Here is a 17491-nt window from a genome sequence, read left to right as displayed (position 1 = left end):
CATTCTGCACAAGTTTTAGCCTGAGTCCTCGCTGTCATTCACAGTGTATACAGAGAATTCAACCTCTGTTTCGTGTTCCAATGTCTTATACATCTGTGGAACTTTGTATACCTCCTCAGTATTCAAGCTTCTTTTATGTTATCAGCAAACAGAAAGCAGAGAAGTTACCTCCTCACCAAGAATGGGACTGTGCAATTGATTTCTTACAGTAGACTCCTCCTTGAGGCTGTGTGTACCGTCTGTCCTTACCAGAAAAGAAAGCCATGTCCGATTACATCCAAGAGAACCTGTAGAGAAGTTTCATTTACAAATCCACTTCTCCTGCGGGTGCTTGGTTTTTCTTCATAAAGAAAAAAGATGGCTGTTTACGCCTTTGCATTGATTACAGAGGCCTGAATGCCATCACGATCAAGAATAGATATTCACTATCACTTATTTCGAATTTAATGGGCCACATCCAAGGTGCTTCCATTTTTAATAAGTTAGATCTCCAAAGTGCATACAATCTCATTTCTATTAAGAAGGGAGACAAGTGGAAAACCACATTCAACACCAGGGACGGGAATTACGAATATCTTGGGATGCCATTCGGGTTATGCAATGCTCCAGCAGTTTTTCAAAATTTTGTAAATGGGCTACCCCCAGAGAGGTGTGGAGTCTAACGGAGGATAAGTATTCACCAGGGATTTCCGCAAGGGAATATGGTCTTAGCTGCTTTCAACCGCAGGTCGCAGTCCTTTAGGGGCCACAGAGTAGATAATGCAGAGAACCACAAAGTAACTGTAAGGCAGAATGGAATGTAGATGGAATTCTGGAACAGGGATGGGTGCTGTGCGATGATCAGCAGTATAGCCACAGATCACGATAATAGGAAAGGCTGAGCAGGAAGTACAGTCATAGGTCTTGACTATAGAATAAGCTGAACAGGTAATACTATGAAGCGATGAACTGCAGAGAGCAAAGCACTGAGATCCGCAAAGGTGTTATAACTCTGGAACAGGACCGACGATAAGCGACGCTCTGTAGTGAGGCCTTGGTCTTGACTGTGGAATAAGCTGAACAGTTAATGCTGTGAAGTGGTGAACTGTGGAGAGCAAATGCACTGAGATCCACACAGGTGTTATAACCCTGGAACAGGACTGATGATGAGCGATACTCTGCAGTGAGACCACGGTCTTGGCTGTGGAATAAGCTAAACAGGTAATGCTGTGAAGCAATGAACTGCAGAGAGCAAAAGCACTGAGATCCACACAGGTGTTATAACTCTGGAAGAGGACCGATGCTACAGTCGATGAGCGAACGGCCTAACTTGCGAAGACAGGAACAAAGGTAAGTATGAGCACGGACGTGAGACAGAGGAGATGCTTCCTTTCAGGTAGGAGACCTGATGAACTGACATCCATAGAATGGAGGAGGACCCTTATTATTATTATTATTATTATTAATATTTATTTATAAGGCGCTACAAGGCATCCGCAGCGCCGTACAGAGACAAACAAAATCACAATACAATGGGAGACAGCACAGTACAGTAAACACAGCAACTCAGTACGCTCAATGCACAGCTAGAGAGGGCGGGGAAAGGGGAGGGAGGATCCGAAAACGACGGGGCCCAAGAAGGGGGGCGCGGAAGACAGGGAGACCCCCAGGGGGGAGGAGGGAGCGAAAGTGGACGTGGGGTGGAGGACCTTTCAGGAGGAGGGCTAAGTAGCTGGAGAGCAGAGTTAGAAGTGGTGGAAACAGGAGGAGAGATGGCCCTGCTCAGAGGAGCGTACAATCTAAGGGGAGGGGTGGACAGACAGAGAGACGCAGGGGAGAGAGGGAGAGTAGGGGGACAGAGGCAGAAGATAAGGTAGGAAGTTAAGTGGGAGACAGAAAGGCTTTAAGAAAAAGGTGGGTTTTTAGGGCCCGTTTGAAGCTGGACAGATTAGGGGAAGTTCTGATGGAGGGAGGGAGCTTGTTCCAGTGGAGGGGGGCAGCGCGGGCGAAGTCTTGGATACGCGCGTGGGAGGAGGTTATAAGGGGGGAAGAGAGGCGACGGTCAGAGGCAGAACGGAGAGGGCGGGATGGAGCATGAATAGAGAGGAGGGTGGAAATGTAGGGCGCAGTGGAGTTGGCGAGGGCCTTGTAGGTGAGTGTGAGGAGCTTAAAGAGGATTCTGAAGGGGAATGGAAGCCAGTGAAGGGCTAGGTAGAGGGGGGAGACAAAAGAGGAGCGGCGAGAGAGGAAAATAAGCCTAGCTGCAGCGTTAAGGACGGATCGAAGGGGATCGAGATGAGAGTGGGGGAGGCCAGTGAGGAGGAGGTTGCAGTAGTCCAGGCGGGAGATGATCAGAGAGTGGATAAGGCATTTGGTGGCATCTTGGGAGAGGAAGGGCCGGATGCGAGCGATGTTGCGCAGCTGGAAGCGGCAGGATTTAGCAAGAGAGAGGATGTGGGGGCCAAAGGAGAGAGAGGAGTCGAGGATGACACCAAGGCAGCGAAGTTGGGGGACAGGCGAGATAGAGGTATTGTCGACAGTGATGGAGAGGTCAGAAGGGGATGGGGTATGAGAGGGAGGAAAAACTATGAGCTCAGTTTTGGCAAGGTTAAGTTTGAGGAATCGAGAGGACATCCAGGAGGAGATGGCAGAGAGGCAGGCGGACACCCTAGAGAGGAGGGAGGGAGAGAGATCAGGAGAGGAGAGGTATAGTTGAGTGTCGTCAGCGTAAAGGTGGTAGCTGAAGCCGAAGGAGCTGATGAGTTCACCCAGGGAGGAGGTGTATAGAGAGAAGAGTAAGGGTCCCAGAACAGAGCCCTGAGGGACCCCAACTGGAAGGGTGGATGGGGGGGAGAGAGACCCAGAGGTGGTGACAGAGAAGGAACGGTGAGTAAGGTAAGAGGTGAACCAGGACAGGACTGGGCCGGAGAGGCCGAAAGACTGGAGGGTGTGAAGGAGGAGGGGGTGGTCAACGGTGTCAAAGGCTGCAGAGAGGTCAAGGAGGATGAGAAGGGAGAAGTGGCCCCTGGCTTTTGCAGAGAGGAGGTCATTGGTGACTTTAGCCAAGGCAGTTTCAGTGGAGTGGAGGGGGCGGAAACCAGACTGGAGAGGATCAAGGAGGGAGTATTTAGAAAGGTAGGAGGTGAGACGGCTGCAGACGAGCCTCTCAAGAATTTTGGAGGCAAAAGGGAGAAGAGATATGGGGCGATAGTTCGAGAGAGAAGTGGGGTCGAGATTAGGTTTCTTAAGAATGGGGGATACGAGAGCATGTTTGAAGGAGGAGGGGAAGATGCCAGTGGAGAGGGAGAGATTAAAGAGGTGAGCGAGGTGGGAGCAGGTGGTGGGGGAAAGGGAGCGAAGAAGGTGGGAGGGGATGGGATCCAGGGGGCAGGTAGTGGGGGGGGAGGATAAAATGAGAGAGTGGACTTCCTCGCCGGTGGTGGGACGGAAGGAGTGGAGGGGAAGGTGGTTGGGGGGGGGGGACAGAAGAGTGGGAGGGGTGGAAGAGAGAGTGGAAGAGGAGATTTCAAGTCGGATGGCCTCGATTTTAGAGGAGAAGAAGGAGGCGAAATCAGAGGCAGTCAGGGAGGAGGGGGTGGGGGGAGGGGAGGGGGCCAGGAGAGTGCTGAAGGTGGCAAAGAGGCGGCGGGGGTTAGAGGACTGGGAAGAGATGAGGGATTTAAAGAAAGATTGTTTAGCGAGTGAGAGGGCAGAGCTGTAGGATGAAAGGATGAATTTAAAGTGGAGGAAGTCAGCCAGGGAGCGGGATTTTCTCCAGTGACGTTCGGCGGAACGGGAGCATTTTTGGAGGAAGCGGGTAAATTTGGAGTGCCAGGGTTGGGGTTTGGAGCAGCGGGGGTGGACGGAGTGGGCAGGGGCGACCGCGTCCAGAGCGGAGGTGAGGGTGTGATTGTAGAGGGAGACCGCCTGGTTGGGGCAGGCCTGGGAGGAAAGGGGAGAAAGGAGGGTATCGAGAGAGGAGGACAGAGAGGCAGGGTCAAGAGCATCGAGGTTGCGTATGGACAGAGTAGGTTTGGGCAGGGGGGGGGAGCAGGAGAAGAGGAGAGAGAGAAGGAGAGGAGATGGTGGTCGGATAGAGGAAAGGGAGAGATGGAGAAGTCAGAGAGATTACATAGGTAGGAGAAGACAAGATCAAGGGAGTGACCAAGGCAGTGGGTAGAGGAGGAGGTCCATTGGGTGAGACCAAGGGAGGAAGAGAGGGTGAGCAGTTTGCTGGAAGCAGGGTAGGTGGGGTTGTCGATGGGGATATTAAAGTCACCGAGAATGATCGAGGGGAGATCGGAGGAGAGGTAGTGAGGAAGCCAGCTAGCAAAGTTGTCAAGGAAGAGGGAGGTGGGGCCAGGGGGGCGGTAGATGACAGTGACGCGGAGATGGATGGGGTAGAAGAGGCGGATGGAGTGAGCTTCAAAAGAGGAGAAGGAGAGGGAGGGTTCAGGGGGAATGACACGAAAAGTACAGGTGGAGGAGAGGAGGAGGCCAACTCCACCGCCAGGGCGGGCACCAGGCCTGGCGGAGTGGGTGAAGGAGAGGCCACCATAGGAGAGGGCAGCGGGGGAAGTAGTATCAGAATCGGAGAGCCAGGTTTCAGTAACGGCAAGAAGGTTAAAGGAGTTGGATAGAAAGAGGTCGTGGATAGCAGTCAGCTTGTTGCGGACGGATCTGGCATTCCAGAGGGCACAGAAGAAAGGGGGAGAGGAGAGGGGGGAAATGGGGATGAGGTTAGCAAGATGAGCAGCGCGCGGGGGATGGCGGGGAGGAACGGGAGAGGTAGGGCGGGGGGAGAGTATGGGTATGGAGTGAGAGCGGGGAGGCATAGTAGGGAGAGAGAGTAACAGAACAGTGAGATAGTGGGGACAGTGAAAATCAGGTAAGAACAAAGGCAGGAAGACAATGAAAAGGTGGAAGATGATAACGAATTAGGGCGTGGAGGGCATGGAACAACAGTACAGTGAGATAATAAGGACAATGAAGACAGGTAAGAATGATAGCAGAACAGTAAGATAATAAGGACAGCGGATAACAGGTAAGAATAAGCAGGGAGACAATAGCAAGATGGAGGACAATAACCAAATAGGGCGTGGAAGGCAAAGAATAATAGAAGGAGAGGTAATAAGGACAATGGAAATAGGCAAGAATAATAACAGGTAAAACTAGTTGCTGGTAAATATAAAATCAGGAAAAACAAGATAAAGGCATATAAATAGTAGAATAATAACAGGTAAAAAGTAGAAACTTGTAAATGTACAATCAGGAAAAACAAAATAATGGCATATAAAATAATGTTTTATATGCAGTTGATGCAGTTAAGCCAGGGATTCAGCAGGAGAAGGGTTAACTGACAAGCCGGGTCGGTACACAAGAGATCAGTTGCTGCAGATAAGCCAGGGATTCAGCAGGAGAAGGGTTAATTGCCAAGCCGGGTCGGTACACAGTAGATCAGTTGGTGCAGATAAGCCAGGGATTCAGCAGGAGAAGGGTTAATTGACAAGCCGGGTCGGTACACAGTAGATCAGTTGATGCAGATAAGCCAGGGATTCAGCAGGAGAAGGGTTAATTGACAAGCCGGGTCGGTACACAGTAGATCAGTTGGTGCAGATAAGCCAGGGACTCAGCAGGAGAAGGGTTAATTGACAAGCCGGGTCGGTACACAGTAGATCAGTTGCTGCAGATAAGCCAGGGATTCAGCAGGAGAAGGGTTAATTGCCAAGCCGGGTCGGTACACAGTAGATCAGTTGGTGCAGATAAGCCAGGGATTCAGCAGGAGAAGGGTTAATTGACAAGCCGGGTCGGTACACAGTAGATCAGTTGATGCAGATAAGCCAGGGATTCAGCAGGAGAAGGGTTAATTGACAAGCCGGGTCGGTACACAGTAGATCAGTTGGTGCAGATAAGCCAGGGACTCAGCAGGAGAAGGGTTAATTGACAAGCCGGGTCGGTACACAGTAGATCAGTTGATACAGATAAGCCAGGGACTCAGCAGGAGAAGGGTTAATTGATAAGCCGGGTCGGTACACAGTAGATCAGTTGGTGCAGATAAGCCAGGGATTCAGCAGGAGAAGGGTTAACTGACAAGCCGGGTCGGTACACAATAGATCAGTTGGTGCAGATAAGCCAGGGATTCAGCAGGAGAAGGGTTAACTGACAAGCCGGGTCGGTACACAGTAGATCAGTTGGTGCAGATAAGCCAGGGATTCGGCAGGAGAAGGGTTAATTGACAAGCCGGGTCGGTACACAGTAGAACAGTTGATGCAGATAAACCAGGGATTCAGCAGGAGAAGGGCCAACTGACAAGCCGGGTCGGTACACAGTAGGTCAGTTGATGCAGATAAGCCAGGGATAGATGGTATGGCCTTGTCTTTGGAGTGATGATGACACTCCTTTGTACCCCCACAATAATTTCCCACTGTCTTCACAAGTTTTTAGATGTTTTATAATTGTGGACAGATAATTGTGTGGGAGGAAAGACACAGAGCTGATCTAACGTGCAGCCTTCTCCAACTGCCGCCCGCATGCAATGACTCCTTATAAAGGGAACTGGCTGGTGATCCTCCTATCATCGTGGAGCAGAGGTTTTAAAAGGTTCTTGGGGTTGCGTATGTCAAACACAGTCAAACACTTAGATTTTAAAAACACATGCCCAGAAAAGGGAGATAAGAGGGAAAATCTGTTGCATATGCTAAGATTTTCTTAAGTTAAGATGAAAATCCTTCGTAACTGCACTTAAAAAGTTTTCTGACCACTTAAGAAAAAAGGGTTGGGAATGAGAGGGGAATGGACGGAGATCCGAAAGAAGTTAAGAAGAGTAGGCGTTATTTGTACTGACTTAAGAAGAGTAGGCGTTACCTCCGGATCTGTCAGATAGTTAACAAGAAAAGCTGTGAGTTTTATCTTAATTCCTTGCTTAAACTTAAGGAAGCTTAAGCTTGTTTAAATCCAAGCAGCTACAGCAGTAGTGCTGAGCAACAACAATAAACTGTTCTAAAAGCATCGTTCGTTTAAAACACTCACAACTAAATATGCACAAAATACATCTTTATACACTTCACCTAAAAAAAAAAAAAATTTCTGTGGGGGGAATTTATTTTATGTTTATATCAAACATTAAACATTGTGCACATATTTTTAAAAGCAACCTCTTTTTAATTACAAAAACAATTGCAATATATCACAATGTAAAGTGGCTGATGTGTCAACAGTTATTTGGTGATATTTGGAAAAAACGGCTAACAATACACTAGTAATAATATAAAAGCATAATAATATAATTTATGCAAAATTGTACAAACTTAAACCAAGCATACTCTTACATAAGGGACACATAGGAAATCCACATCAACATGGCAATTATATATAAACTTCAGAGAGAAAAGGACATTGGTGAAGATTCGAACTCAGGTTTCCACTGTTAAATGGTGGATTGTCTAATCAACTACGCCAACGTACAAGTGGAAACAATATGTGCATGAAATAGACTAGAAGGAAAAGCCTGTAAGGGCTGCCTCTGCCCCTGCTGAGATTATCATATGTGACTTTTATAGCCACAGCACTTACAAAAATAATGATGAAGCATGATTGGTAGAGTTTTGTTTAAAATAGACCACACTAAAGGCTTTCCTTTATGTACTACCAGGCCTTAGCTCAGACATGTCTGCCTCACCTGAAAAATATTCAGTAATCAAGGAGGATTGGCAAGCTTCATTTCATGTAGAACGTTTAAGACATGAAGGAGTTGCTTTTTGCAACTTGTAAGTATCTAGTTATTTTATTCCTTTTAGGTTATTGGGGGACCTGTGTCACAGTTAAGGCAGCAAATTGCAGATCTTACTGTTTGAAAGTACAGGTGTGTACAAAATACACAGTGAACTATTTTTTTCATTTCAAAATGGCCTAAGGTTGCTTTTTTTTCTTATATTTTAACCAGAGAAAGAAGACAGGCATTATGGGTTCCAGCATGACATGCTTTGCAACACTTCTAACAAATGGGATAAAACCAACATGCATGTCTTTCTAATTTTTAGTTTACAAAGAAGTTGGTATTTTCAGTTTGTTTTCATGTTTCATTTGATTAGTATAATTGTGTCTATAAATAGATATTGATATTTTATTTTTGCAATACTCTTTCTCCTGTAACTCTCTGCTGCTGTGGACACTGATTAACACCCTCTTCTCCTACACACCCTTCACTCCATTGTCTATCTAGACACAGCTCTCTCCTGGGTCACTTGCTATCTCTCTAACCGTTCCTGTAGTATACCCACCTCTGACACATTCTCCCTTCCACTCTCACTCTCTATCAAGGCGTCATAAGGCTCCTTTTAGTGCTAAATGGTGTACTTTAATATTGTACATCTCTTGTCTTGGGGTACTAATTTGGTCATTTGCCCTCCATTTCCACCTCTACGCTGAGGAGACCCAAATGTACAGAGCTTTCCCTGACCTATCTGTAGAAAAACACTGTCTTTCTGCATTCACCCCATGGATGTCACAACGATAGCTAAAGCAAATCATGTTCTATACAGAGCTCATTCTTGTCCCTTATCCCAGAGTCACCAACTGCCCTCCAATCTCACTTACTGTCAATAACACCACTATAACCCCTGTGTTGGCTTAAATTTTATTCCTTAGTAAGTTTGTGAGGAGGATAGGAAATTCAGATTCATGAGGTATATTTGAGTACCAAAAATGTATTACTTTGAATCCTGTCGAAACCATATCACAAAGTTATGTTTAAAATTAGACATATTTTAAACCATAAGTAAATTACTGTCTGCTTTTTGTTGTAGTTACCTCAAAAAGTTACACTTTATTTCTACACTTACATTTACAGCTCAGCTATGCAAAAACTATCGCACTTATTAATATAGTTCCTGTTATCAGGTGCCTGCAATTAAAGGTTCCTGATATAAAAGTGCCAGTAATTGTGAATAGCAGAGTACATTTCCCATCGACCCTCTTTGCTAGGATATGATGAATGAATGAATGACAGGCAGACATTTTGCACACAGGTGTAGAAAAGATCCGCGAGTGACGTGAGCTCGCCAACACGTGCTCTGAGAACCAATCACAGAGCAGAGTAATGAATTGTGACTGAAAGAAGGCAAAGATGAGAGCAAGCAAGCTTGCAAGATGGGAGGTCATGGTGCTGAACGAGGGCATGGAAAACATAACCTCTAGTCAGTACATTTCTAATGAGGTCGAGCTGCGGGCCTACCAAAGGGTCCACAGATACATCTGGCGGCAGTTGTTCAACTATAGCATAGCTGGAGCGACCTATGGTGGCGCAAACCCCAGTTCTTAGAGAAGAGATCAGGAGATGTGAGTTCTCTATTATTCGGATAAAATACTGAAATACACATACTTGGTTTACTTTTAGAAATCATTTCAAAATTTTATAAAGACATGGCTGACCCCAGATTAGAAATGTTACAATGTGGCCGCCAACAACAGGTGTTGAAGGAGGCGCCTGAGGAGGTAGAGGAGTCGGTGGAATGACCGGCGAGGATGTGGAGGAGGAGTCAGCGTTAGAAGTGGAAGAGGTGGCCCTTGTGGAGCAGGTGGAGAAGGTGGCCCTGGAAGATGAGGTGGCTGCCACACAGGCAGTTTTGGAGGTGGCGATGGTTGAATGTAAGTATTGAAATTAAACCCATTTCCTATTTGTATTCCTTTTGAGGCACATTGTAGTTGGGCAAAAATCATGATTACACACATGCCATTTTCACAATAGCTAGTTATCAATTTCACAGTTTTCAACCATGATGTCCATAATATTAATATTTGGAGATACAAGTAAAACCCTTCCTCCTCGGCCACACACAAATGTGTATATATAAATACATGCCATCCAAAAGTATTAATCCTCTGCCTAGTTCTGTGTTTAGCATACCATTAACTTTTTCCAACAATGTAAACTTATGTAACATTTCATGCCTCTGCTAAACCCGTCCAATGTGTGAAGCAAAGTACACACTTTTGAAGTAATATATGTCTGAACAATGAGCTAAAAAATTTTTGGTTTTTAACAGCTCAAGAAAAAACCCCGGGTGGGGTTGAAATCTCAGAAACAAAAGGGTCAATATACCATGATACAGTAAAATATCATCGTAAAATGAAAAAAATACTGAAAATGATTTTTTTAAAAAATGGCAATTTTTGCAAACAAATTGTTAGATCGTAGAAAAAAATGTTTTTTTCTTTACATTTACGTTGTTCAAAATTGTTTATAAAAAAAACCCAAAAAAACAAATTGTTGTGTGTGTGTCTTCTATAATTTAATTTCCAGAAATGTGTAGAGGTTATTTCAGCCAATAATGGCTGGACATTTAGAACATACCTTAATATTTATTTTACATTGGTCCCGTCCCTTTGCACTACATCATAAGTTATTTCATCATTTATCTATTTATTATGGTACCAGCAACTCTGAGGCACTGTACAGAGAACATAGTCCCTGGGTCAATAGAGCTTACAGTCTAACAACACACACACACCCTTTGATTGAAGTCAAATGTAGTGGAGAGAGGAAATAAAAAAAAACATGAGGAGAACACTAACTCCACACAGATAAGGCATACATGCTGAAGATGACGAAAACAAGGTAAGGTTGGCAGATGTTAATTGTATTACACAACAACCCCCCCCCCCTCCAAAAGGGAGTCCATTCATAGTAATATCATACACATAAGGTGCCCTTGGGCCCAGAATCATTAAGGAAGGTATATGCCAAACGACAAACCAAATTAGCACCTTCACAAAACCATCTGGCATTGAAGGGGTATGTAAATGCTAAATATGATTGCAGATTAAAATTTGAAGAAAACATACATAGCGTACATCGACTTCAAATATCAAAGCAAACCCACACAAACATGGAAGAGAACATACAAAGTCCACACATATAAGGGAATGGTTGTGAATTGCACTCATAACCCCAGTGCAGTAAGGCAATTGTCTGAGCGACTAAACCACCGTGCTGCTCGACTGTGATCTGCATTGATGTTTTGTAAAGCTGAGTACATAACATAACACATATAAGCCGTAAATGGAAAAAAAAGAAAAAGGATTCAAGACAATTTTGCATTAGTCCAAGAAAGAGCCCTAAAAATCAACCCACCCCCCATTTAGTCTTAAGCCATTCATATGCAGCGTCGGACTGGCCCAGCAGGCTACCGGTAAAATCATCGGTAGGCCCGGCTGTCTTACAGCCACACACCCCTTTTAGACATGGGCGGTGCTTACCTGGAGGCCCGTTGTCCTCACCAGGGTGCCCGCAGTCATCTCCCGCATCCCCGCTGCTGCAGATGACTGGCTGTCAGTGACAATCAGTGCAGGGATTTCCAAATGCATAGAGATTCTCTTATATATCCTGCACATAGTCTGAAGAAATAAAATCCTGTCAAATGGAAACAGCTTAAAACAATCTTTCAGAAACACTGGCATGTGTTACTATCAGACAAAGATCTTAAGGAAAATTTAGATGAACAGGTCTCCTTTAGTTGGAGAAGAACAAGAACAAGAAATTTGAGAGATAGACTAGTACACAGTCATCTCCATAAGAAGATCAGTAGTTTGGAGAGACTGAAGGGTTTTTACAAATGCGGGACATGCAAAGCATGTCAACTTACAGTCCCCACCAAAACGTATAAAGACAAATATGACAAAATATGGAGAATCGAAGATTTCTTGAATTGTAATTCCTCAGGGGTTATATATTGCCTCCCTTGTCCCTGCCCTAAGATCTATATATATAATCTATCCATTCAAAAGACGTCTGCTTAAACATATAAACAATATTAAAAATGAGGCAAGAGACCAACAAACTTTTAAAACTCTTACCATAGTTGCTAAGCAATTTTTATTCTGTCACAATAGCAACCCTAAACATGTTCAAGCTTTTCCAATGGAAAAAAATCAGCATGGGAATTCGAGGAGGGGATGTACAGAAAGAACTACAGAAAATAGAAACTGAAAAAACATTTCTCATGGGAAGCATGATTCCACGTGGTCTAAATGATGAATAGTTACATGACCTTCCTGTAATATTATATATTCTGTAGAGAGATCTTTGGGGTGCACCTTCTCCTCTCTTCTCCTTACTTTCCTGCTCTCTATGTTGGTGTGTGAAGTATGTGATAATTAGGGTATTTTACTTATATCTGTATTATGGTTGTTGTCACACATTTGTCACCTTTTAATTGTGACAATGTATTAAATACCAGTTCCCCTTCCTCTTTTATGTCACATATACATTACATTAGCCATTGGAAAATTACTCATGGCAAATTGCCTTATTTATATGTTCAGATTAATTTATCTCCGATGTGTTCAGCACAGGTTGGTGATATATCTAACTGTTAGTATATCTAAATGTATTATTCTTGAACCACTAATACTATATTATGTAGCACTTTTTACATTCAGTGACTTAAGTGTCACATTATTCACTTTTATCACTCATATGTTTCTTCACCTTGTTCACAAAAACTGTTTGGTCCTAGTTATCTGCACTTTAATTATAATATATATATATATATATATATATATATATATATATATATATATATATATATATAGTACAATGGGTAAAGAAGGATGGCGCCTTCAGGTGTATATAGAATATAAATGACAAATAGGTGTACAATGCACAATAAGCACAGAACAGTCCAGACATCATTGGGTTAAGCGCCATCTAGATATCTTGTCCTATTTCTTCGGAGCAGAGCTGACGGCACTGAAAACTTTCAATTATGATAATGTACGCCAGCTTCAGTTTCTGAAAAAAATGTTTTTTCGGAACTTGTTAGATTGCGGTTGGGAGCAGTCACCATACTGTAGAATGGTGACTGCTCCCACAAACGAAAAGGAATGCAAAGCAGCAGATATCCATGATATCTGCTGCGATGCAAGCCTTCTTAAATATGCAAGGGACACAGAGGGACGTTTTTTTAATGATAAGTGTACGATAGTGCACTATCATTATTTGTTAAATATGCCCCATAAAGAGGAAAAGACTTATTTCACCAACGTTGATGTTGTAGTCACTTGTCGATTAAAAGTATTATTTTCTAACAGTATGAGTAATATACTATTCTCCCCGATTCTAGTTCCCTTAACCAATGGGAAACTGATAGAGACGGAATATCGCAAATAGATCTCAATGAGGATTGGTTAGTAAGGATGTCTATCATTTGATCTATGACACGAACACTATTGGTCCAGCAGTATGACATCACTATATGACATGCCCACTTTTCCACACTGTATAAAATATGTCATTTCTTTCCCCGGGCTGCCATGAAAATGCCTGTGAGCGAACGCGTGTTGGTGACCTGCCTTGCTGTACTATCATCCACTAAATTATGATATTCTTTCTCTCCCTGGATCGCTCCCCAGATTGCTATTAGGCAGGGTTTCTTACATAATCCCGCGATCACAGGGAGAAGGGTTTCTGGATGGGCAGTTTACAATCTCTGTCTGCATAATGCTATCTCATATAATAGCTTCATAGTTCAGTGTGCTTGATATAGAGAATTCCTCAGGTTAAGACTTTAATATAACTCTGTGATTTTAAGGATTTGTGTTTTTTAAGGAGTAGTATATGATATCTGTTTGAGCAGAGAATTTATCGAGAATTTCTTATATGTACTCTCTCCTGTAATTTGGATGATATTCTGCATTCCGATCAGGAAACAAATTGTATACAATAAATTATATCGTTCTTCGGAAGCATGTTAGATAGGGACTAATATCACCTAGTAATCCAAATGAGAAAACTTAAAGGATAATTACAAAACTAAGTAAAATCAGCCCTCTATATATACCACCCAGATAACTCTGAGACCATATTAGTAAAAAAGCCAGCGGATTATTTACTTATAAGGACAAAATTTGAATATTGTTTGTTATGCAATTTGCGTTGCATTTTTAATTTCACAGTACATATGTCTTTTATCTATTATTTTTAATTATTTTGCTCTTCACACCAACCAATTCTGCTTGTCTATTATAATTTTAATGCATACTTAATAAAATATATATATATTTTATGTATTGGTCACCCCGTAGTGCCCCTAACATGTACACTTTTTCTCTCCTTGGTTACTTGAATGTAATGTGTCTGAAGTGCACCCTTTGGGACTTAATTTATCCTAAATAGTCTTTATTTAGACATATTAAGGGGTTGTACATCTAAACCTACACCTAGTACAGTTGATGCTATCTTTCACCACTGTTGACTTACAAAAACACAAGATTGTTATTGGGTATATACATTGTGGGGCTGAGTCATTATGGAACGTATCTGCCGATTTTGTGCAAAATTCGCAAAATCACTTTGCACATGCTCAGACGATACGCAATAGAATGCACCCAACTCCTACAAGTCATCTTCAAACGCAAATGAAATTCACTACAGTCTACGATTTTGAGGAGGGAATCAGGTGGGCAATGGGCGGCTGCGCGTAGACAATCTACAGTAAAGGCGCTCCCGTACAGCCACATCCAAGTCAAACTCAGACGCATGCAGAGGTATGCTCGTTTTCTGCTGTATGTCTTGCTTCAGCTAGGGGTCTAGTCTAAGTGGCAATTACTGGTTCTGATGGCTGAGTGTGCATGCTAAAACATGTGTTTTCAATCAGGAGCAACTGTAGAAATATCTATTATGCATAGTAGACATTAAAAAACATTTTTTTTTAAAAAAAATCCATGTATTATCATTAATGATTATAATATTGGTAACAATAAATGAATATATATTTTTTCTGTACTTTCTTTTAAGATTTTATATTCCCCATAGGTATTGTGTATATCCTGCAGTATCTGGTCTAGTAGAGTAGAGTAAGCCAACACCTGTAGTCATCACCACATGTATGTTGAGATTTGTTTATGTTGACTTTAGGAGTATGCAATGCTTTGTTTGAGACCTATTTAAATCTATATTAGAGCAATGATTTTAAAAGATTGCATATATTCTTTTGTCTATAAAATATTCATTGTTTAAATTTAATCCATATATAAAGCAAGCTGGCAGCAAATATATAATTTGTGAGTAATGATGTAGATGATTTCAGTATATTCTTCAAATAATCAGAATTTTTATGATCTCCACATGGAATGATTGCAGGTATTTTTTATATCTTTCAATAAATGCCATGTTCATTTTTTCTGAGTTTGTACATTTTATATTCAATGCCAAAGTAATATTGTTGTTGATTTGCCCTTTCAGGAATTTACTTGATCTGCTGATGACAGGTTTTCCAGTTTCTGAAAGTGCATTCTAAAAGGGTCAGTATTAATAATATGCTTCATGTGTTAATGATGAAAATATTTCTGACAAAGTGATACTCTGAAAAGTCCAGTATGTCAAATCATATAATTATTTTCTCATTGAGTGCAGCATGAAAGCAAATGATCTTCTAATTAGAACATTAGTATCTGTAAAAAATATGTGCTCCATAGGAAATGTATAATGTATTACCAGCTTTCCTGTGATTGAGAGACACTTTTCTGTGTTAAACTTCAGCTATTTGCTTATATTTAAATTGAAAATCATTCAGTGAAGGACACTTAAATTCATTGAAACACTAAAAAAATAATGTCTTCAATAAAGTATCAGCATCTGAAAGCATTGAGAAGCTCATTAAAACAATTAAGTTTTGTGCAAATTTTATATCTTAACTCAGCAAAGTGTTTATAAGATGGGGAAAATAGGTATGAATAACATATGTGGTGAGGACTTTATTAGAGTGCGAAACACATCAGATTAAGACTTAAGTTATTCTTAGCTTTTCACCACGTCACTCACCACTGCACCCCTGCTCAAAGATATGGCTGCCTGAACAAGTGGAACACTCAGGCGCCTGTGCATTCCACCTGACAGGACATGAAAGTGTATTGAACTCAAGCATTCCACTCTCTTGGCTACATACCAATGAGCCCCATTGTAGAGAAGTAAACACTGGGCACAACAGCTGGCTGCATGTGAAATGAAAAAAGCACCATAACTGCAACACCAATTCTACCTGTGTATACTACATCCCCACCTAAGACACTGTTATGTTCGTTTAGTCGCTATTAATAAATATTGTCTGCAGCTATCAATGTGGTTCCAACACATAAAAGAGATTTAAAAGCAAGATGTAACAAATAACTATTAAATAATATAAAGTACAACCGATACATAAGCAGCCAGTCATTCAGTCCTAAAGTCTGTGGTCAAACTAGATTGAATGTTTGTCACTGTGCCTGGTTTATATACAGTTTGTGGTACATAAAAAAAACAGTGGTGATGACAAGGCATTTTCAGTTTGGTTCAGGATTTAGGACAGTCCAGTAAAATGCAGGTCATAGGTGGATTCAAACGATGCTGTCCAAGGGTGGGGCTCAACTCTCAAACTGCTGCATACATGTCTTCCATCAGGAGCCGACCAAAGTACTGGTTCAAATCAGACTATTAGCATTCCAAACACAATATAATTTTGAGCATTAATCCTTTATGATTAATAACTAGCATATGCAAGGTGCAATCGGTTAGCCGAATGTAGCGGATGTCTGGTGGTAGAAAGTGGATTAGTATGACACCAAACATGATACATTTCCATTATCCTGAACCTTAGATGTCAATAAAGTGGTTTTAACATTATTAAATTAAACTATTAAATCTATTACATTTGATTATAAAAGACTATATGCTGGAACTTTATTAAGGTGAACTATTTACAAATGAATATGTGAGTGTAAATGGATGTAGAAGTGTTCGCTAGTGTTAATAAACCCTTCCACGCCGTAGCGTGCTATTCGCATATTTTCAGATAAAGCCAATTTAAATCGATTGCTATTAATTTGAAATGACTTCATCCAATTATTTGACCTTCATTGGCTACCCTTTGGTAGTGCAAAAACTATCGCCTTATTATACTTTATATCTCAGGATTATAATGCAGTTCTTCATTAACAGTGATACCTGTACTTCTCATCATCATTACAGTGTCATTTTCGGTATTTACCTCGTTAGAACGCTTCCACACTTCAACACAGTTGGAACACATCTAACACATAAGCCAATTACTATAATGACACCAAATATAAGAATAAGGAGTTTACCTATACTAGTGATCATTTCTTGTACCCATTCCGCTACATCTAAGAACCATTTTGCATGGTTCAACCATAAAAACCATCCTGCTACTTTTTCTCCTATTTCATACAGCGAAGAATTATGGTTCTTCCGAAATTCCCATTTTAATTGTAAAATTTCGTCCATCTTTCGGTCAATTACTTCTTTGGGGTCTTCTGTATTATTGGTGATACATGTGCAACATTTGACCAAATTGGATGGCTAACGTCACAGAGTATCCACCAGTAATAGATTTGAGATAATTTAACACCAACCTATGTTGAACTAACTCCATTTTATATGCCTGTAGCCCCTTAACCGTATACCTGAATGTGTCGTCCTACATCTCAGTGATATTGTCTATTAATTTTGCCAGGTTTT

This window comes from Mixophyes fleayi, chromosome 9 (genome assembly GCF_038048845.1).
Source record: "Mixophyes fleayi isolate aMixFle1 chromosome 9, aMixFle1.hap1, whole genome shotgun sequence".
NCBI classification, from domain to species: domain Eukaryota; kingdom Metazoa; phylum Chordata; class Amphibia; order Anura; family Limnodynastidae; genus Mixophyes; species Mixophyes fleayi.
This window is presented reverse-complemented; position numbering follows the sequence as displayed.